Source organism: Phalacrocorax aristotelis, chromosome 7, assembly GCF_949628215.1.
Source record: "Phalacrocorax aristotelis chromosome 7, bGulAri2.1, whole genome shotgun sequence".
NCBI lineage: Eukaryota > Metazoa > Chordata > Aves > Suliformes > Phalacrocoracidae > Phalacrocorax > Phalacrocorax aristotelis.
This window is the reverse complement of record NC_134282.1, coordinates 608,447-632,208: the sequence shown is the minus strand read 5'-3', so window position 1 is coordinate 632,208 and position 23,762 is coordinate 608,447. Positions and strand designations below refer to the sequence as shown.

Genomic DNA, 23,762 nt, shown 5'->3' with positions numbered 1-23,762 from the left:
AGCACCCAAAATGGCACATTTATCTGGAACAATATATTAATACAAACAGGGGATTACAGCTGAGCAGGGTGCTTAACTGTCTACAGTTAATTTATAGCTAACTGAAGTGCTCGTTTACCCTGGTTAGAGTATACATCCACACAGCAACTTTGTGAGCGAAGGATTTCATCACACTTCAGAGAAGCGTACTCTCATGTTATCTGACCTTACTGGCATTAACGTGCTTGCAATAGGAAAATGTACCTTTGCCCAGGTAAGGTTAAAATGGCCTTTGTCAACACAGCTTTTCTTCAACTGACCATCTAATAACTAAAGCACAGCAAAAATTTAGTCTATTTTCTTGTGTCTTGTATTTACTAACCTTTCCTATGTCCCTAATCAGGGCTGATTCTCAACTAGTTCCTACGAGATTTATTATGAGATCATAGGCTGGTTTCATAAAACTCACACAGAAGTTTATATGGACACTTTTATGACTGATAAAGCTTAAAATGATTAAGAATGGGTCTCAGCTCAACCCAGAACAGTTATTATAATCCAAGACAAAAATGTTTTCTATGGGATTTGTGTTGATTGAAGTTCACGCGTACATTCATCTGGTGGTTCCTTGCTAGGTATTTCACCATGCTACCTGCAAATCAGATGAAGAACATCTTGAGCTGGTTGAGCCTTTTAATTGCTCCATTGAAAACAACTGAGGAAGAAGCAGACCGATGGAAAAAGAGGGTGTTGGTCTTGTTAACCCAGAGGTGAGGTAACTTTCTGCTTTTTGGCGAGGCTATAAAAGGAGGAAAAGAAGAAGGAGGTGTTTTTGTCAGGAGTAAGCATGTAGGAGTAATTTGGGACAAAAAAAGAACTTAGGTAAGAATTATTGTATGGGATGATTCAATTCACTAGGCCTGCAGTTAAAAATGTAGTTGCTATGTGAATTCTAATTTGTTCTTCCTTTTTTGACAATGTTTTTACTTCTGTTGGTTTCAGGCAAATTTCTGGGGTGAAGCCTTTCTAGAGATCTGTGGATGTTTGTTTTGCTCTTTATCAGGTAGGAGGCAATGCTCTTCTGGTGGATAACTTTGGCTGTCTACTAGATGCCCATCAAGCTGCTTTCTTGCTTTTCTTCCTTAACAGGGCAGGGGGAGAAAATGATATATAAAAGCTTATGTGTTGAGATAAAGACAGGGAGACTGATTAACGATCAGCATCACTAACAAAACAGAAAAAATTAATTTTGGGGGAAAATTACTTTAATTTAATACCAATTTAAAAATAGAGGAGGGTAATGAGAAATAAAAACACCTTCCCCACCCCTTCTTCCCAGGCTCAACTTCACTCCCTTGTTCCTGACTCTTCCACCCCCTTCCCCCACGAGTGGCACAAGAGATTTGGGGGGCTTGTGGTCAGTTTGTAACACTTTGTCCCTGCCACCCCTTCCCTGCACTTTTCACCTGCTGCAGCACAGAGTCCCTTCCACAGGACACAGTCCTTCAGAAACTGCTCCAGTGCAGGTCCTTTCCCACGGGCTGCACCTCTTCAAGAGCTGCATGTCCCGGCGTGTCCCTGGGGCATTGGCTGCTCCAGCATGGGTCCCCCTTGGGCCACAGGTCCTGCTGAAACGCCCGCTCCTGCGTGGGCTCTCCATGGGCTGTATCTTCCTTGAGGGCACATCCACCCGCTGCAGGGAGGGGTGTCTGCGCCAGTGTGGCCCTACGTGGGCTGCAGAGCAACAACCTGCTTCACCATGGTTTTGTGAAGGGGGGAGCCAGCCCTGAAACCTTGTACGTACCTGTTCAGTATTTGTGCTTGACTGTGCTTGTTGTGCACTCTCTGTAAGCGCATTTTATCGGCTGCGTTTTTCTTATTAGGTGTTCATCCTAACAGGGATTGCTACCCAGTGAAATCTTGTCAGTGTTCTGGGTTTTTTATATCACTGGTCACTCTGCCCTAACCCTAGATGTGTGCGCTGAATAACCACATTGTTCGTTTATAATGTCTTTGGCTTTTTCTATAGCCTTGTCCCTATGATATTACTTGTGGACACAGTGGGCTGGATTGAAGATGGTGAAGTTAAAAGTGGTGATGTATGCAGCTATGTAACTGTGAGAAGAAATCTATTGATCCCGCACACTTCCTTTTCTAACCTGCTGTAAGGTGTTTCATCATGCAGGATGTCACGGAGATCTTATATTTGTTACTTAACATACATTGAAAGGTCTGACTTCTGTTTCTTGCTGGCTTTCTGAATGGAGAAAGCTGTTGTTAACATATCTTGCGTGTCAGAGATCAGGCTGTCGTGATACCTTATGAAGCTTTGAATGTATGTACTAATACGAGAGGAACGGCAAACTGTTATATTAATGTAGCTGAAGCACAAAAAGTGGAACTATTGACCTTGCTAGCTCTGCATTTGGGGCAAATGTTACTGCAGTGAATAGAGTAACTTAGGCATTAAACAGAAATTGTTTTGCAGATATTTTTTGTATGTGTGTTTCGCTCTGGTATAGATAAATGAATGCCTGAGAAGGGCTGGGCAAACTGCTAGAGATAGTTGCAATTTTGCAAAGGTCAGGAATTTTTTTGGTGAAAACTTTACTTTTGATCAAAGCGGCCAATAATGAAATAGAAGCAAAAAAATATTTCTGTGGGTTTGTAAGTCACTGAAAAAGCCTCTGTTACTCAACTTCCTTATCTGACATACTGCCCTTTTAAACCAACCAAACAAAAAGCCTTTACTATTGTCCTTGCCTGGCACGGCACTGGTATTCCCTGAGCGGGACCAGCAGGTATCCAGTCTGCGATGCAGCACAGCTCGTGAGCATCCTCCGACAAAAGGCCCGATGAGCTACACCGGCTGGTTCCTGGGGTACACAAAAGACACTGCAAAACCATATGGCAAGAGATAGTAATAAGTGTGTGCTGAAAGGTTCGTAGAAGCTAGAGGGAAAAGCAGAGTGCTCAGCTGCTTTCTGTTCCCTTCACCCAAATCCAGTATCAAAATCAGCCTTGCAGGGCACGTGTGGGAAGATACAGCTTATCTGTGGGCTGTTTCCAGGCTTGGTGGTGTTATGTGCCTGCCCAAGGCCCTTATGCCATGGAAGTGATTCCTGCCTCACAGTTCATTTACGCAGCCTTGGTCTTTCGGCTGCATGTGCATCGCATTTGCTTACGCAGCTGCTGCCCCAGCGGGGGATAAAGAAGCTGGGGCAGAGGCACCAACCCACCCTGCCCAGCCAGCCGTGGGGTTGCGTGGCTTGCATCACCCAGCGCAGCCGAGAAAAACTGCCCTCTGCCCTTTCCACAAAGGAAAGCCCATACATTCGAGCCCAGCGCCTTTTCCCAGTCTCTCTTGAAGTGGCCTCCTTTCACCCCGCTGGCGCGCAGCTGCCTCGGGGCGCCGCAGCACGGGGAGCTTTCTGGGGAAGCCCGTGCTGTGGCCATTAGCGCTGCACCGACAGCAGCCTCTGTGGATAACGAGAAGCCCTTCTGCCTTGCTGCTATTAAACTGCTGCCTTTTCACGAGAGGAATCCTGAATTCTTCCTCAAACCTAAACAAAAAAGTGAGCCTTTTATTCGTTTCATCATTATCTAGGGCTGCCACATTCAAATGATTCTCCAGCAGTCCCTTCATTTCCGAGTGCACACGTCGAGAAGGGATCGGAAGCCTTTTGATTAAGAATAAGAGGTGATGACACTACAACCAGTGCAGGGTTGTCATCATTACCGTGTACCTGCACTTCCACAGAGCTCTCGCTCTGGGTTGCCTCTGATATAAAGCTGCTGTACTCTGTGCCCTAATTGAATGGAACTATTTTATAAACACGCATTCCCTGAATCCCAGAAAAGATCCTTTTAGAGGGGAAGATATGGGGAGGGTGGTGGGGAGGTGGGGAGCTAGATGGGCTCAGTTCCTGGCAGACCAATTTTGTCTGAGAGAGATTTCTTTGTTCCCTGCAAAACTGCTTGTCGTCTGTGAGCAGATATCGTGGGGTTTTTTTCCCCTGCAACTCAAATGATCTGACCACCCACTTTCAATCCTGCGATTTTCTGCTTTTGGCCTGGATTACAAGTCAACTATGTCCACCTTTAGCTCATAGCAGGCTGCAAGTTTACACAAGACACCTAAAGGAAAACGTCCTTTCTTCCCTGGCCCTGTTTGTTGACTGTTTGTGTCTGATAATTTAACTGTCTGACTTGGCTACAGTGATGACCCTTTAGCAGCAACCCAGGGAAGAAACCTGCCATCTGCCCCCCAGGATGCTCTTGTCTGTCTCATGAGATTGTGTTCATGTGTGCATCCTAAGCCCGCACCACTTACTGTGGGAGCGACACTCTGCAGATGACTTGTTAAGCAGCGTCCCTCTTTCCAAGCACGCTCTGCTCCTGCTCTGCAATCCCCACCGGTGATATACTGTTTTCCAGGTTAACTTTTAAGTGCTGATTTTGACCCATATTCCTGTCCTGGCTATTTTGCTGTTCCCATGCAATATAACTGCAGCTGTAGCAGATAGAAGTGCTGTGCCTAAGCCCTGAAGGACGCAGGATTGGTGCTGGGCCAGTGCCTTCTTGGAAACTGGTGCCCTAGTTGCAGTTCAATAGTTAAACTAATCCTCTGCTACCTGTGTGTTTAAAGGTGAAAGGCTTTTATTGTTAAACAAGCTTTCCCCGGAGCCGACATTTTAGTAAGAACACTCTAAAACTGCTATATGAAATTGTACTAATAGACAACAAAATTACAGCCAATTCCTGGTGATATTTCAATAGCTATGTATGAAATTTACTGCATAAGGGATGTTGAGTTAAAAGTGGCCAGAGGAGTTACTTTTATCTTGGCTTACATATAGCATTACATTTACACCTGAACGCAGGGTGAATTATCATCCAGAGGAGTTGAGAAGGAATCTCTTTTCTCCAGGAATGGCAATTATATTTGATTAGGTACATGGGAGCTTTTTCCTCTCCTGGCCAAGGAGCTGAGGGCAATGCTTTGAAGACACCCAGCCTCATGATCAAGGTGTAAAGCATAATGACAAATGTGAAGTTCCTGCAGGGTCAGAGTCAGCTACAATGGTTCAGGGGAGAGGGCATCGGACTGGGGCTTAAGAGGCTTGACTTGACTGCCCTGTTCCTCCACTGGGCTGCAGGACAAATCACTTCCTTTCTGTGCCACAGTTTCCTTATCTGTGAAACGGTAGTAATGAGCCTTTCTTCTTCGTTTCTCTTTGTAATCGCTCCAAGAGCTGCAGGTAAAACATGCTATACAAGCACTTGGTATTGCTGTGTTTGATTTGTGGGATTTTAATGTGTGATAGCCTAATGCAAGGAGTTGTTTCAGATTTGCACACATAAGCTCAAGGACCGTGGTGTTTGTCATCCTGCTGTTAACAGCTCTTCCCTGAAATCATTTGGATGTACAGGCAGTACTCTGGTTTTGTTTTTGTTAGGATATCTGCAGCCTGCAATCTTAGTGCAACAGGATTTGCTAGTCAAGCATAGCCCTCAAACAAAAGCACCCAGAGGATGTGCCTTTTTAGTTCCTCTCCTTTGCACAACGAACCCCCTATCCTTTTGCCTCTGGTCTCTGCTGGTCCCCTGTTGAGAGGCCTCCATGCCTGTGGTCGTCAACAGTTTGCCAACATGATGATGAGGGGGAGGAGGAAAAAAAACCCTTTGACATGTGTAGTAACCCAAGCCTCATTCCAAACGTGTTTGCTTAAGCATTGTAAAGGGTTCCCTCCTTCCCATCCCCCATCACTTCTCCCCTCAACCTGTCTTTGTCTCAGGATGGGAGGAGGCTGTTGGAGGGCTGTGGGGGTTCTGGGGGGGGTGCCTGCTGCGATCTGGGCACTCCTTGACAACGTGTGCAGAGTCCTGGTCACCGGCTCCTCTTGCTAATGAAATGCATTGGGTTGAAGAGTCCTAATTGTGAGGTGATACCCCACTGAGTGTCAGAGCAGGCGGGGTGTGCACGATGCTCTTTAGTTTGGGTCATTGGAAGTGATAGATGCGGGAGGATGGTAGATTAGGTCCTGCTGAAACATGAGAAGCTGCCTGTGTTGGTGAATGTCACCCAGTGCTCTGCAAATGCATTCAGATGAAATCGCTGCAGTCTTGGGTTTCAGGCCTAAGTGACCGCTACAGGCACCAGTAGTTCCTGCCTGGGGAATAAACATTTGCTGAACACGCTTCAGCATAATAACACTTGGTGCAGCAAGTGGTCACTCGCCACCCTCTGCTTCTTCTCGCTGTTGTGATTATCCAAATGCCACACAGACCACAACTATGTCAATCTCGCCTAGAAGCGTTTTTCCAATAGGCTGCTGAACTTCACTTCCCTTGACCAGAAGTCAGGGTGCAATATTTGCTCATTGAATATATTTGAGTTTATTGTGCTGGTTTTCCCCATCTGCTCCCTGGAGCTGGAGAGCAGGGCTCTAATGGGAGATGCCGGACACGCTGCCTTTCCACTAGTGTAATACGCAGATAGAGCTTGGTGCTATGGGTCACCTGAAATATAAAATTACTTGTCCAAGGCCATAAGCTTCCCCCCCTTCTCCAACCCTCCAGCTCATGTGCTGAACACCATTAGCATTTTGGGATAGGAGCTGTACAGTGCAGATCAGATCATTTATTCGGTGCTGTGGGATGTGAGATCTCACTAATATAATAAGGTGGATTTTTTTTAGTGGTAGATCAGTTTCCAGGAGGTCCAATGGGTGTACCTTCTCGTGACAAAACCATGACTTGCAGAGTGAGGACATGAGTCAGGTTTCTGGACTCCTGGCCCAGTATGTCATCTGCAATGGGATCTTGTTCTGGAGTTGGAGCTCCACGATGCTACTATGGATTTATACAAGAGACCTACTTGCAGTAAGAGATGAAGGGGTCTGCTTAGTAAAAATTAAACTGTACCTGGAAAACCCTTGTAACAATGTGTGAGAAATGGACAATATTATGAGTTCTAGATCATGAAGATTACAAAAATGGAGAAGTGCTTCTCTTGCGTTTCATCAGGCCTTTCTGAAGTATTTAACTCTGGAATAAAATTTCTCCTCCTGTTTTCAAAATTTATAGAGCCAACGATGAAATTAAGGATGTCAACTGGAAATAAGGAAGCATTTGACTTTGACACTAAAATTAATTAAACTGTTATTACATTGATCTCTACAGCATCTGTTCCACTTGTACGCAGAAATGCTAGTGTGCGCTACGGGGCCATTTCATACTGGTGGAATTGGATGCTGTGATCAGCCATATGCTGATAAAATTATTCTTTTGTCAGCAGGTCTGCCTGAAATTGCTCCGGGAGCTGGAAACATTCAAAGCAACAATGCTCAGTGCTGAGTGCTTAAGATTGCTGGTATGAAAAGGACTTTTGGTCTAGTTCCATACCCCACATACACTTCATACCTCACATGCAGGTTGGCAAGCATGTTCCTGTGTAAGCATCAAAAACTGGACGGTTAGAGCACTTGTGTTTTGAGACCAAACTTTGTTTCCTGAGTGCTTTATCACTTGTTTGTAAAGCTCCACCCAACTCTAGTCCGCTTGAATCCAGTAGTTCTGTTGCCACTTTGGGGGGACTGGGTCAGACCCTGGGGAAGTCAGGGTAGCAGAAAGCTGATATACAAACCCTGCTGACTGAGCGTGTCAGCTGGAAGGTATACGTAATTAGGTTGGCTTGCTAGATGGGCCTTGGTGACCCGTCTGTGTTATACTTGTGCAGCTTAGAGCTAGATCAGTCACAGGCACCAAATTCCATCAGAATCTAAAAGGGTCGTGTGGCAAATGACAGAGCCGCATTCATGCTTTGCCTTCCTCTACGGTTTGCATGCAGAATTTGCAATGAGCTCCTGTTTCATGACCCACAGAGAATGTGAGATTTGTCAGGTGCTGGGAGGGGAACTGGGAAGAAGAGAAACAAGTCGGCCATTGCAGTAGCTTGTAGAGTAATGACAGAGGAGCTGTCTCAGTCGAGTGGTTGTCTGCACTCCTCCCAGTGTGGTCATCATTTCACGTGCAGCCCTGCAGGGATCAAAAAAAAAAAAACATGACATGGGCCAAATCCATCCATGGCTAAAGATACCCTGATGATGAGCAGAGCATCATCTGATTGTCTGGGTACTGTCCGTATCTGTAATTAGACCCTAAATATGCACCTGAAACACAGCTGTTAGAAGCTTTTTTTGGGAAAAGCGGCTATTTAAAATGGGTATTGTGTCAGAGAATTTTCTTTTCAGTAGTTTCTGTTTACAGTTGAAAGCAATTCTTTTCAAGCCTTGAAAAGGATGTAATTATTTGCTTTTACAATTAAAGCCATAAAAGCTGCTAGCTGTTGTTGTATGTTCCTTGAAAACACGCTATCGCTTTTGATGACTGTGATATTATTAATCAGTTAATTATCATCACTGGATTAAAATAAAAATGCCCAAGTAAACACAAACGCCTTCTCCTTAAGGATTTCATCTGAATGCTTCTGAGTTTGCACGTGTGCTGCAGAGGCCTTGTTACGGCTGTGCCGTACCTCCGTGCACAGCCGCCACGCGCTCACAACGCGCGCAGGCACAACCCGCAGCTCTGGAAGCATGCGAGCCCCGGAAAGGTTGGTGCTTTAACAGCTCCATCAGATGTCACTGCAAGGTATCCGTCTGTCAGCAGTGGCTAGCTAAGCGATTAGCTGACACAGCCGCTCACTGTATGGGTCGCTGGCAAAACAGACAGGTTCAAAAATTCAAGACATTTGTTCCAACTCCTCCCGAATGTCTTGCCGGCTTTGTTCAGCCATCAGCTCAGTTGTCTTGTGCAGGCAAAATAACCCATGTTGGCACTTAAAACAAGCTGTTTAAAAATAGGCAGTTGACCCATAGTGGGCATAAATACTGACTTTTGTTTGTCTGGACGGGAATTTTTTTGGCCTTCCTAGGGCTCTTTGCCGCCTCTGGTAGAGTAGAAAGGAAAGGCAGCCCCATCTTCCATGCTGAGCATTGTGTGTGTTTTGCATGCACACTTTTACCTGTCCTACCTGGTAACCACATTAAGGTTCTTAACTCTGGCTTCAATTTTGTCCTGTTTTCACAGTCCTAGAAAAATCCACATCAGCCCATGAAGCTGGTTTTAAGAGACACATGTAGCTTTTCTGCCTCCAGACATGCAGGTATCTGAATCCACACTGAAGTGGGAAATCTCGTTTCATCACATTGCATTTCAGACTTGTCCCTCCCATCGCCTTTATTCAAGCAGGATTTGTGTGAGCTATAACCAAGGGAGAGTTTGGTGGCTTAAAAATTAGTGGTAATGTCCTAGCCCTGTAGATAAACGTAAATGAGTTTTATGATTGCGAGCTTTAACAAGCCACAAAAACTAATGTCCGAAGACAGTAATAAGTATCAAAGATCTATGGTGGAGATGACGGCTTAAGCAATGGACAGTCCATTCTTAAGGCACACAGAAAAAGCTTTTCTTCATTAAAGCTTCATTTAGCACTTAGTCAGGAGGTTGAAAGTTGCTTTCTGTTTAACATTTAACTTCTTTGAGAATTACCCTAATGATGTTACATCAAAGTTTTGTAAGTGCCTGCTTTCTTGAATTGCCTCCTCTGCATTCATGCATGTGATCTCTCTTGAAGTGGTAATGGCTGGTGATGAAAGCTAAGGGATGGGTGCAAGGTGATCTTGCTGGCCAAAAAAGTTGCACAGATGGAGGAAACTAAAGAGCAGTTTTCATGAAATATAAAAGAGGCAAGTGTGATTGAAAGTTGGAGGATATATTTAGATAGAGCAGGATCATGTCCTGTGTCTAGTTTCCATGGTGTCCAAATCTTAGCTAAATCCTCATATCATAAAAATAAAAGTAGACAGAAATGTACTGTTTTAAATTTCGATTATGTGTCAGAGGGGCAGTAGGATTTGAAGATCTTGTCAACAGACAAAACAGAGGAGTATTATTCTTTTGTAGGGTTCAGCACACAAAAGATACTACTATGTTGACCACAAAGACAAATGTTGAGAGATACAAGCCAAAGAACGTTTTGTACCATGTGTGTAAAGGACTTTATGTAACTTACACTGGGCTTGAAGCACCCCAAAAAAAGGCCCATGTTCTCCTAGTATTAAGGTTTTGACTTCAAGCTGAGAGAGAAAAGCTATTCAGATCCTGAAAGCAAAATGTTCTGCTATGTCAGTTGTCTGTAAAAGTCATGCAGCATCCCACTGAGAGGCACGGCAGAGGGAAATGAATCTACCATTCCTCTGTCCACCCCTCCAGCCCTCAATTTAACACACTTTTTTTCAGAAATCTTATCAAAATCAGTGGGTGTATTTCAATGTACCTTTCTTATTTCTTCGCACAAAATATGGCAAAACCATGAAACCCATTGTCCTGGTTTCAGCTGGGATAGAGTTAATTTTCTTCACGGTAGCTAGTATTGGGCTGTGTTTTGGATTTGTGCTAAAAACAGGGCTGATAATGCGGAGATGTTTTAGTTGTTGCTGAGCAGTGCTTACGCTGGTCAAGGACCTTTCAGCTCCCCGTGCTCTGCCGGCTGCACAAGAAGCTGACCCCAACTGACCCAAGGGATATTCCATAGCATGTGACGTCATGCTCAGTATATAAAGCTGGGGGAAGAAGGAGGAAGGGGGGACGTTGGGAGTGATGGCGTTTGCCTTCCCAAATCGCCGTTGGGTGTGATGGAGCCCTGCTCTCCTGGGGATGGCTGAGCACCTCCTGCCCGTGGGAAGGAGGGAATGAGTTCCTTGTTTTGCTTTGCTCATATGCGGCTTTTGCTTTCCCTGTTAAACGGTCTTTATCTCAACCCAGGAGCTTTCTCTGCTTTTCTGATTCTCTCCCCCATCCCAGCTGGGGGCGGGGGAGGCAGAGTGAGCGAGTGGCTGCGTGGTGCTTAGTTGCCAACTGGGGCTAAACCAAAATGCCCTTTTCTCCCTTCTCCTTAAAACCTGAAGAGGAGGAAATTTGTCGGAAGACACAGCACTACTTTCATGTGTTTGTGAGCACTGAAAGCAAAGATGGCCTTATTTTGATGAAGCTCCTGTATTCCCCACTGGGGTATTTTAGCAGTCCTGTCCTCAAGACTACAGAGACTCCCTGAAGTTACACAAGTCTACAGATGCCAGCAACTCGGTAAGAACAATCCATGGCTCTGCACTCAGGCTAATTACTGCTGAAGTCAAAGGGAGCCGGATTTTTTCATGCCAGAAAGTGCTTGAGCTGCCCCAGAATGAATTCTGTGTGCAGAACCATTTGCGTGAGTTTTATCATTTTCCATGCTGAATGCTAAAATTGAGGCAGAACAGAAATTAAGCAATTTGCCAGAGGCTGAACAGAGAGATGCAGACTTTAAGGGGGGAAAAAGGAGGGGCTGGTGACTCCCAAGATATATTAATCAGTTGGCAGGTTGCTCTGTCCTACCAGCATGCATTGCAAGGAAAATTAACTACCTAAATGGCGTGATTTTGAAATGATTTTGACTTCTAGCATCTCCCTCAGCTGTTTTTTTTGGTAGAGGAAAATGTGGTTGTTAGCCAAAACTATGTATTCCTGTATTGGCCAGGTATTATTCAAGCACCAGTACTAAGAGCAGGACTTGGGCCTGTATGTTTGTCCTATGCTCGTTGCTCTATGCTACTTGATGCTGGGTCAGGGATTACTCCTCACTGTTCAAAAACCAGTAGAGGTACGTTCACGTGAGAAGCCCTAAAATTCACTGAATTGATTGTTAATTAGGAAGGGGCAGAGGACAGAGCCCTGTCTCTAACTCCCTTGCTGAATTCTTGCAAGAAAAAGTCCAGCCTCAAGTACATTTAAATTTTTACTGCCGAGTTAAATCCTTGCACGAAAAAAAAATAAATCTTACAATGGAAATGCTGACAGGTCCTTAACTATAGTAGCAGTAGCAGTCTCTGCAATAAAGATATTGCATGTTATCAATAATCCTCTTTTTGCCTGAATCCCTGTCTTTCTATCGAGAAAAGGCTTACTGACTGGGCAAATCTATTTATAAATTTTGTCTTGGCACAAGAGGAACGCATGGACAATGCAGTGGAGATCTGGGGAGGCAGCCGTCTGACGGCACGCATGCAGCAAGCTGAGTGTCAAAGCAGGGCACTTAAATTTTCTCTCATTCCTCTAAAAGAGGGAATGGGGGGAATTAAGGAGGAGAAAAAGAAAAAGCTTTGCTTTGAACAAGGCAGAATCAGAGGAGTTACAAAAGATCGAGTAAACTGCCACACTTGGCTCGCTGAAGAGCTCTGAAGGGCTTTCACATACTGCTCACCATCGGACAGAGTCACCTGAATTGGGAACCGGGGTGTCTGTGTATTTATACCGTGCAGAGGCATGGGCACCACGATAGCCCCAGGTGATAAGGATAGCTCTTCCTGGGGTTTGGTGATACCTTGCTTTGAATAAAATGATGGAAGGGTAAAGCTGGAAGGAAAAGCAATAAGATCTCAAGGAGGACACTCACTCTTTTTCCCCTCCATGCCATTTTTTAAACAATGTTTTTCTTTGAATATGCTGTGGTGGATTTCACACCTGTTCACTTCTAAGCAAAGTCTTACAAGGATGATGTTGGATTTATTTCATCAGCAGTGTAAACTGGCAAAAAAGTGGAAGTCCTGTAATTTACCTTCTTTTCACATTAGTGATATTCCAGTAGAAAGTGGCCTTTTTAATTTCAAATGGTAAGAAATAGAAATGATAACATTTCTTAATCTTTCTGTGTACCTGCAGCTGAGCAGTACCAAGTAATTGTCATATTTCCCCAGGTCCTTGGTCCATTTCTAACCAGTGTGATAGAGAATAAAGCCACCTGGATATTTATAGTGACCATGTTCCTGTGAGTACCAGGGCTTGCTTCCTCCTTTCTGTAGTTACTTTTCACGAGTCATTGTATGCATAGCATCAACACTGCACACGTACAGACACTGAGCTGCTGTGTGCTACAAGTTACCACCCAACTCTGCCTGCAGGCTTTCGTTACAACTCTTCACAACCCTTCTGTACGTAGTCGTCTTCTGGAAACACCGAGCAGTTGATAAGGGAAGCATTTCACTCTTATTGATGGGGTTGACAAAATGGAGTGGTAATGGCATATGTGTGGAGCTAAAGGGTGCACTGAGATGGTGCGCAGTGGGAGCGATACAGCTCTGGTAATGGTAAGACGGGTGTTTGGACAGAGGTGAGGATGTGTGCTCCTAGCTTTGCTTCTCGTTTTCTGGCAGCTGTGTTGCTTTGCAAAGCCCACAAGTGCTTCCCAACAAAGCACTTTATGAATCAGTATACCTTGGGCAGGATTTCTTTTTTCTTTAAGAGCTCACTGTTGTGCTAGCAATGTTTGATGTCAGGCCAGGGATTTTGAAAATCCCACTCTGAAAGTATATGGCTATCCTCTATTACATGGATGTCAAATTTTCCTCCTTTTTTACCCAAAGGCTAAAGTTTACTCAAAGCAAAACAGCAAGGATCACATTGCTCTCGTCAAACTAGCTTACAATGCGCAACCAATAAGTAGGTCATTTATCTGAATGGGATACTGTATAAGTAGCATGTTTGCCACAAGAGACTTATGAGCGAGTCCCCTATGGTGTGTATACAATAGTCTGCCGGTCTGATTCAATACCCACTGATGTTTAAACCAGACCTTGGTTTAAATGGAGATGGATCAAGGGGTATGCATCATGTATGAACTATGGATGTGTCTTTTTCCACAAGGGCTTACTGAAGTAACTGGGGATGTCACAAAAGGCCAAAATTGATTGTATAGGTTCACTTTCAATCTTCACAAGCCATTTGAATGATCCAGACATATTTGTCCAGAAAATGCAGGGTATGCAGGGGAGGAGAATAATGCATGTGGCGGCATTAGCTCGGGACATAGATGAACTGTTCAAATCTTGCAGGTGACCCGACTCTGACCCTTTTAGCAACTAAAGAGATGTTTTTCTTTTACGATTCTGTTTTCATTCTCGGCTGGCTTTGGCAGAGCAGCTCAAAGTTATCAGGAAGATGATTGTCATGGTTTTAGACAGGATGGAGTTCACTTTCTTCACTGTAGCTGGAACAGTGCTGTGTTTTAGATTTAGTATGAGAATAATGTTGATGTTTTCAGTTGTTGCTGGGTAGTGCTTACACTATCAAGGACTTTTCCAGCTTCCCATGCTCTGCCAGGTGCACGAGAAACTGGGAGGGGAAGGGGCACAGCTGGGACAGTTGATCCAAACTGGCCAAAGGGATATTCCATATTATATGACATCATGCACAGTGTATTAACTGGGGGGAGCTGCTCTGGGGAAGCAGCGATCGCGGCTCAGGGACCGGCGGCGTTGGTTGGTGGGTGGTGAGCGGTTGTATCACTTCTTGTTGTTGTTTGGTTGGTTTTTTCCTCCCCCCAAGGTTTTGCCTCTTTCTCTCTCATTATTTTCCTTTTAATTATATTATTGTTGTTGTTATTACTATTACTGGTTTATTTTCATTATTAAACCATCCTTATCTCAACTGACGAGTTTTCTTACTTTTGCTCTTCCAATTCTCTCCCCATCCCACTGGGTTGGGGGGACTGAGCGAGTGGCTGCATGGCACTTGGTTGCTGACTGCGGCTAAGCCACAACAATGATAAAGACAAAATTCCCAACTAAAGCAAAGAAATACTGAAAATCTTGCTGGAGAGGCTGTAATTTGGGCAATTGTCTGCTGACTGCTTTTGCTAATGGAGCGCATCACATCCGACAGCCCTAGCTTGGGAAAGCAGTCACGATTCGGAGCCTGGGAGCTGTTAAGCTTCCCTTCCAGCACTGTGCGTTTCAGCAGCACTAGAAAAAAATCTCCCTCCCTCTGCAGTGAAATTCCATCTAGGGAAGAGCATGACCCAACATGTTTAAGTTTAAACTGTGACACGGCTTACGTGAAGGATAACCTTTGACAGCAAGGACTCAGGAAAGCGCTCACCACAGGAGTCATCCAGCTGAAATCCCAGTGCCGAGTTTGCTTCCCTCTGAGTTTTGAAGACTCTGACTATAATTAGGAGGTGCCTTTGATGGATTCCACCAACACCTCTTCTCCCAGAGGACAGAAGTCAAAGACTGTGGGTAGTGGGAGATCAACTGTGAAAGCCAAGACTCCAAGTGTATTGTACTGGAAAACCATAAAGAAGGGGACAGCATGATCATTAATTTAAAAATATTTACAGTGCTGATAACATGACACAGAAAAAGGATTGGCACTGAGAAAGGATTGTTCTGCAGAGGCAAGTTCTTCTACAGTCCTCATTACAGGAATTGCCTTGCTCTGGAGAACTGTTATTCAACAGTACAGCATTTTCCAGCGATTTAAAAAAACCAAACACCAGAGAAAACAGCCCTCTGCCCTTTGTGTAATTGCTCAAAGTCTGGTTGGTCAATCTAGGGTAGAAAGGTTGAGCACCGAAGAGCTGAGTAAGACCAGACTGCCTGGCTGTACGCTCTCTGCAACTATCTTTTTTTTTTTTTTTTAAGGGACAGGAGGTGCATGTGGATTTATTCCCCTGGGTATCCGGGGTTATTTGATTTCAACCAACATAACAAGAAAGAAAATTATGTGCCTTATTAGAGGTTCTGTATATACCTCCCTGGCTGAGTCCTCATGCCCCACCTTGTTGTAGCTCTACCTACTAGCAGCACAGGTTTCATGCAGGTCTACCTTTTGCCTTTGGTCTTTGCACAAAATTTTAGTGCTGAGAAAAATGCACTTAAACCAACTCTTCTGGTTAAGGTGTAAAATTAATTGTGGTTTTGTTTCTCTTGCCTATATTAAGAGACTTCACTTCAAGGAGCACCCTTTAAATCTGTGTACAGGAACCCTGGGTGCCATCACCACAAATACTGTGTATATGGTGTGCTACAGAGCAGGAATGGGTGACCAGGGCCTTCATTAGACAGCAGATTCCCGCATTAAGATGAACATTAGCAATTTTGGCCTCAAAAACACTTCTGAAAACAGTTAAAAGGCACTGACAGCAATAAAATATTAATAATTGGCAGTTTTAAGAAGGTAAAAGCACTTCCCAAGGGGCATCTTGTGGTGCTACAGCCTTGCCTTATGCACAGTTTCCTACCTCTCACTTCCTTCCTCATTAGGTTAGCATTGGGATAAAAGAGCAGAATGGGTCAGGAGGTCCCGTTCCAAGTAATTAGAGAGTTGCTTCTTTTATCTAAGTGTACCTTGTTAAAGTATATCAGTGTCAGCCAGGTTAATTGGAACTTTAATACATAATTGATGCTAATTTATGGCCCTTTTTGTTCCAGGATGCTCATGCGGACCCCAAAGTCAGGATACAGTTTTCTTGTTATTAATTATATACTGAAAACCAATATCCCGTTGGGAGGAGACCCACAACTTATTATAGTTGCATAGCTTTTCTGCCCCTAAACCCCTCGGTTCACTAGCATTTCATGTTTTTTTAAAAGCTCCTGCTTAGCCTCAGCATAAAATAAATGTAAACGTTGATTTCTGCTTTCACCAGCCAGCTTCCCTCAGCTCAGTGGAAATGTTCCTCGGTTGCACTGCTGTGAGAAGGGTAGGGCTCCAACGCTGTAGCTGACACTGTTGTTCCCACAAAATGCTTTTCCTCCCCAAATTGGCAAAATACCCATGAAGAGAGAAGTAAAGGCTATCGTCGTCTTTCAGTGACTTTAAAGGGCGAAGTCAGGGCTGCGCACTGCTTTTCCGGGTCGACACTGCTGAGCAGGAAACTCCCTGCAAAGGCCAACACGGGCCGAGTGCTCCGGTTTTGCCCTGGGGGCGATGGTTTCCCCCCAAACAGGAGCATTTGGCACAGTTGCAGAGCCGAGCTTCTCCTGGTGACGTTTCATCTGAGGCACCTGGGAGCCTGGGATGTTCTCCTCCATCCCGCGGCGACCAGGAAGGGCGCAGAGGAGGCCTGCGGTACCCATGTGAGAAGGAGCTGCCCAAGGGAATCGCAGCAGGTTCAGGACAGCCCGTTCGCTTGTTTTCCTTGTGGTCTGCACACCTCGGTCTCAATGTCTATGGGCTCCCAGTGCTTGTGCAGGCAAAATGTGAAGAATACTTCTCCCTCTTGTCAGTTTAGCTGAGATTTTAGTCAGGTTTTTTCTCAAAGGTGTTATTCTAGCACCTAAGTGCAGCAGGGGTTGCACAGATAATGTGTTACCGGATGCCGCCCCTGCTTAGACGCGTCCCAGTTAACGGTGGTCCTACAAGTACACTGGACGCTCACCTGCTCCTGTATGTTGCCAGGTATTTGCACTGGTTAGACCCAATATGTGTACAACCGGTTGCTCCTTTAATTTGCTCCTCAGTGGTTCTTGTTCTCTGGAAACCAGATGTGGCACAACACGATAACGTACCTGTAGTGGGTTGTGCTGGAATACGACACAACGTGTCAAGTTTCTTCTGAACCTTTCTGAGATCAGGTATCAGGCAAAAGGAGGTCATTTTAATTATCAATGATTAATTAGTTAGATGATTGTTGGACAGATGAATCCAAAGATTATATAGCGTGCTCTATCAGTATCTGTAACAGAGAAGAAAAATGAAGATTTTTAGGTTGAATGAATGGAAAGAGTGGTGCTCAAAATTTCACATTTTGAAATGTGACATTTGTGTAGCATTTCAGAGTTGAAGGTGATGAGGTGAAGTTGCATCTATCAGTGCAACCTCACGGACAGTGACAAATAATTAGGGATCACCCTGCATTTTAGAAATTACTTCTTGATTTAAATATATTCCTATGGCTTTTTGGTTCTGGTTTCTAGATGTCCAAATGGAACTATTTGTATTCTTACTGGTATTTTGGGATTTGAGCGCTGCACACAGCTGGTCTGCGCCAGCAGTGCTTGCCCAGTTATCCCACATGGCTTCTCCTGCTGATGCTGCTGGCCAGTTTGGCTGGGGACCTGTAGGACAGAGTGATCCTGTCCAAATCGAAGGCAACACTGATCACAGAAGGCAAGGCACAGACATTGGGACGGGATGTTTTGGCAGCAGAAAACCCCTTGTGGTCAGATCTGTTGTTTTTAATGATGCCTTGTGTGTTTTATGGCTCTGTATATGCCCGGGCCCCGAGGGCACCAATGGTCCTTGCTGGCCCTGAGCCCCGCTGCAGCCAGTGCTGCGGACACAGCTCGAGCGCTCGGGTGCCCAATACTGCACATAACCTGAAGTGATGCCAAACGTCAATATAAGCTCAGTGCCCTGTGCCCTAGACCAGACAGCCTTTTGGAGACCAGTTTACCCAGAGGGGAGCTAAGGGGATGCTAACGCTTTGCTCTCTTAGGTGTTTTAGCAGCGTTTGCTTTTGCATCGTGTGAAATGTTCACATTAGACCAAGGCCCACCACTGCCCCAGGTATGGTGCAGGGAGCCTGGAGGACAGTCTGCGGCTCCCATTGGGAACAGAGAAATACAGAGCTGCCAGTGAGCTCCAGCCGCTGCAAAGCGATGCGGGGTTTGGGCCTTTCGGTAACAAAGCTGCTTTTGTGACTGCCCACTCAACAGAAATGGTGTCGGCCACTGTGGCAAAGAGGAAAGAGGGTTTGGCAAGTTGATTAGGCGCATTGTTGCCTGGATGGCTCAATCGGCCAGCGTTTAATGCTTCAATCTCCATTTGACTATAACCACTTGAACTAGCTTAGCTTCCTTGCACTCGATGCTTTTTGGGTGCCAGGCTACACAAGGCGAATCTCTTCTCATGAAGTTTTGGGAGGTGTAGGTAAGCCAGCATCTTGAGTGGTTCTGATAACTGACGTGACGTTGCACTTTACCTTGCTATATAGTGTTTTAAATGTGGCACAGACTGGGTGCTCTTGACAAATTAAAGGCGCAGTTCAGTGTTCAGGGTTTTTTATTTAAGGAATAACATGAATACCTAGAAGCATGCTTTCCAAGGAAGGTGAGACTGAGACAAATACCACTAAAAACTGAAGAAATCTTCAAGCTATAAAGATTGCATGAAAATCTCCCTTGGCTTTTTCTTTCCTTATTCTTTCCTGTTTGAGGATTTCATGAGAGAGGACTGAGTGGAATCGATTAACCTCACAGAAGCTCCAGCAAGACTTAATATTCTCAAAGGAAGGTCACCAGGTTTCGGTTTGTGCCAGCACTCACTGTCCTTAGGTATTGAAGGCTGGGGAGCTGGAAGTGAACCTTGGTCTCCAGCAAAGGAACTAGAGAAATCTGCCGAGCAATTTGAATAGAAATTGATGTAGCAGTGATTTTTTTTCTTTTTTTTTTTTTTTTTTTTTTTGGAAGTTGCTCGTGTTTTCAGGACCGTGCTCACCTCAGAAAGGAGGCTGGGGAATAATGCTTCACACGGCTGATTGTTACAGCTTTGGTGGCACAAAATAAACAGAATGGGAAGGCAGTGAGTGCATTAGGGCAGGGGAAATAAAGAAGCATTTCTAACCTCTCGCAGCAATAGGCAGCAGGGCACATAATGAGCTCTGCTGCACTAGTGTGAACTAAAGGAGCTTTTTCTTTCCCCACCTCCCTCCTGATGCTGCCTCTACCTGTGCCCCGTGGAGAGCAGTCAGCCAGGGTTAGCAGCAGATAACCCTGTCTTATTAAGTGCAGGATCTGATTTTAGGGGTTTTTAATTAGATTTGATTGGAGTATTTTCTTCTCCCTAAAGGGTGGCTGAGAAGCCTGCAGGCCATCAACTTGGATGGAGTTGGCTGGGATTTTTTCAAAGTTGGGCCAGAAACTGTCTGTTATCTCCATCGTAGCTGCAGCAAGGCTCCTCAGATGAGGAGCCAGTGCTGGAGTAAACAGCCCTTAAGAAAAACAAAGCCCCTCTTTTCCTGTAAATGTCTGCAGTAATTAAAAACAAGTGAATCGTGGGTTGCCTGACATACCCACAGCCTTTGCGTCTCTGCAGGCACAGGCTTGGCATGACAGGCTGGTGGTGGGAATTTCCTTCCTCTCAGACGTTTCTCACTCTTGCTGAGACTGCCTGCTTGTCCCTACTGCTCTCCGCACCATAGGTACTGCTTTGAATTAAAAGAATAATGAGAATACTATCAACTCATGAGCCTCTTTAAGACAAAGAATGTGCAAAAAGTACCTTAAGGTCGCCTATTCCTAACCAGCCCCCCAAAGAAGCCCAAGGACTTTTTTTTATTATTATTTTTAGGAAGAGAACGTAGAAAACAGGGGGCTTCACTTATTAATAAACAGTTTACTCCAGCAGTGACTGAACAAAACTGGCTAATCAGAGCTCCCTCAGGAGGGCCAGCAAAATTGGGAAGGGTACCACTGCTCATACCAGGAAAGTAGCTCCTTCTATAGCTCCATCACTTGCTAGAAACACTTAAACAAAATGAGAACTACTCTCCCGCCTGGTCCCCAGCCCCAGGAGCAGCCCTTCCCAACTGTGACTCTGCCTATGGAGGTCCTTTCTGGCTGTTATACAGGTTTTGATTTTTTTTTACCTCAGGGATGCTTAAATTACGAGGCTGTGCTTGCCACACATAGCAGATGCTGCTCCCTGGGGTTTTTAGCTGCTTGTTTTTTAAATCACGCTGCTGTTGCAAACCAATTAGGTCTCTTTTTGTGTGTGTTGTTTTCCTGGCCAGAAGAGTCCAGTGGATGTTTCTGCTCGAACTGTTCTGCTTACCTGTTGCCATGTTTTTGCACTAACGGGCCCTGATTGCACTGATGATGCTGTAGGTGTCCCAAACTGCCCTGTGCTTTCGTGCGAAAGGGTAACGCGCCACTCAGCAGATGCCAGCTCTAACTCAAAAATATTCAGGCGTTATACATCACCCCTTCAAAGCGGTTCACGTTAAATCAGTAGCGATGTAGTTCATTTCAGACTCAAGTTTCTGTTGTAATCATCAGTGTACTTGTTGCATAGCAGTGTTTTTAAAATCTTAGACTTCAAAAAGAGAGGAATGGGGTTGGGGTTTTATTGAGTCTATGTTGACAAGCTTAGGCTACAAGCACTTTCTAACACCTATGACTGTTTGGCTCCAAAATAAAATGTGTCTGGAAGATGTTCCCAGGAAACGCTATGTTAAGTGCATGATGCCGTATAAGCCTCACGCTTCCTCCAGGTGTGGGAAGCTCCCCGAGGAGTTTGTAGCCGCCCTATTGCAAGCCCAAAGTTAAGGAGCGGATTCACGCTTCACAGCTGTCCCCCTGCACGCGCCAGCCCCGCGCACCCGGGCGGCGCGCGCGCGGGCGGGCGGCGGCGGCGAGCCCCGAGCCTGGAGCTCCCTTCAGCGGCCCGGGGCCGCAGCGCACCGCGGCGCCGGGCTGGGCGGGCCCCGGCGGCCGCAGTCCCGGTGCTCAGCGGTGTTGACTCGAAGCGTAAAACGACGTCTCTGTTACAGGTGGGGACAGATGCCAGCTCGCCCAGCTCCCACCTGCTGCCGAAAGTCCCGTCTCTCCATTTGCAGTAGTGTGCTTAGCAAAAACCCGGGCTCCTTTGTTGGGTGTACGTCTGGACTCGAGACCCCCAGCTGAGCTGCCTCTCCTTGGAGTGGAAGGCAAGTGCCTCTTTAATGCTAAGCTCATAGGGCTGGGACTGCCTTAACGTGAAACAGCGCTCTCCTGCCTGGCTCAAGTGGGTTACAAAACCAAATGTGTTCGGTCACTGTGTGCCTCCAGCCCAGGACAGTGGGAGGCCTCACGACCCAAGTATTTATCTGCAGGCAGTAAAAGAGGCCGCCTGAGGAGGTGACGGGCAGAAGGGAATGAATTGTCCCCTCTCTCCACTGGGTGTGAGCTACCCTGCCACTACAAGGACACACCAAGGGCCTCCCACATCTCAAGGGCCGAGCGCAGGATTTGCTTGTTTCACCTTCCCTCTCCCACTTACCGCGGTGGCTGCGTCTCGGGCATTTGGAGCAGCGTATCGTATGGCCTCGCTCCCCGTCCTTGGCCCCACGGGCAGACTGTGCTGACCCCTCTGGAAAGGTAGGACACGGCGTAGGACAGTGATGCCAACGACGAGCCCTCGGGAGCAGATGGGCACGCTCTCGCACGCGACCTGTGCTTACCTGGGCCCGTGCTTCGGGAGTGGGTGCTAACACACGCCGCTGCTGCGGCTGTCGGCAAAGTGAGGGGGGGCGCACAGCAGGTTTGTTCTCCAGCCTGTTCTCAGGAACTCATGTACCTCGTTGTCGAGTCCCTGAGTTGATGATGTAGTGTGCTTTTGTTTGTATGTTTGGATATGGGGGGAAAATTGTTACAAGCCTGATCCTTTGCAACTTAAATGTTGCCTGCTGAGGGCACTGGGAAGCTCTGAAGTAGCTACCTGCTGCTGCAAAGCCTCAGTGTACAACTTACAAACCATGACACGATTCTAGAATTAAAGGTGCTGGTTACGAGCTATGTGAATGGCCAGAGCAACTGTGACTGGAAACATGGACAATGAAAACCTGGTTGAGTTATGTTTCTGCAGATAAACAGCTGGAATTTTTATTCAAGCTATGAGGAAAACCTTTGCTGTGCGGGTGCCAGAGCAGGGGCACAGGCTGCCCAGAGAGGCTGTGGGGTCCCTTCCCTGGAGACATTCACACCCCGCCTGGACGCGGCCCTGTGCCCCTGCTCTGGGTGTGCCTGCTCCAGCAGGGGGTGGGACGGGGTGAGCTCCAGGGGTCCCTTCCAGCCCCCGCCAGTCTGGGATTCTGTGAACTTCAAAATCTTGTATTGGCTTTTTCAGGTTGTGACAAAAAGCATCCTTCTAAGATTTCTTTCCCCCATAGATCCCATGCAAATTTTAGATTTGCATCCGTTATTCATGGGAACTATTTTATTGTTGGTTCTTTGTTTTTTTTTCCCTCTGTGAGTGAAGTAATCTTTATATAAGAGCTAGTATTTGGCCTGAACTGCCAGGTGATGACTGTTACTTACATGCCTGACTTACACTTGTTTGTTTGACAAAGAGTTTATTCTTATTTTTACACAACTGTTTCCAATCCCTTACCTCGAGTCTAGCACGCCAAAAGTGCTTGCCTTGCAGAAGTTCAGACCCCATTAACCACTAAAATTCACACTGCAATGTATGGCATCATAGATTTTTAAGGAAGTAATCTATACCACTGATAATAAATAGTCAAAGGGCACTGATAAAAGTGTCTCTTGCCTGAAAGTATGTCTTGATAGGGCGAATGTGAGTCTAGCCTCCATATCCACTCTGCATGGATAAATGCAAACCAGTGGACCGAGTTGCTGGCAGCCTACACTGACTTTGGCCTGATGGCCTGTATGCAAAATGTCTGATTTCAGTATGAACTAGTTCAGCTGACAGGTCCCCAAGGGCTTTTCTTTAACATCCTTCAGTGTGGTGTGATGGAAAAATGCTGATAACATGCAGGTATATTAGCGTAAATATGTGAATTTGAACCCCCCATATTATAGAATTTGTTGCATTTTAAAAGAAGATAAAGAAGGAACGGCTGCTCTGGGAGCAGGAGCCAGTGCCTGGCTTTGGATGAGAATCTAAATTTCCTCAGTCACAGGAGTGGCCAGGTCTTGTGTTGGAGCGCTTTGGGGAAGGCGAGTTGCGTGTGGCTGCGCATTCAACAAATGAGCAGAAAATGAGTAGCAAGTCTACTTGGTGACTGCGAAGGATGGGGGACCTGGCAGGAGAGAGCAGGGGATAAGATCTTGACAATGCTGCAACTTCCCATGAGCTTGTTTTGTTTAAGTCCATGGTTTTGAACATCTGGTCTATCAACTCCTCACAAGCATTTAAATTCCATTTCCTAGTGGCACCGAGGGATACGTTATTAACGC

General features: G+C 45.8%; 1 long non-coding RNA gene across 1 annotated transcript; it reads left to right on the top strand.

Moving 5' to 3' along the window:
• Positions 1-21,867, top strand: LOC142059481 (uncharacterized). Its single transcript, XR_012661374.1, has 4 exons — positions 1-253; positions 615-861; positions 982-1,042; positions 21,353-21,867. It is a non-coding gene; the product is annotated as an uncharacterized LOC142059481 (long non-coding RNA).
• Positions 21,868-23,762: the final 1,895 nt, after the last annotated feature.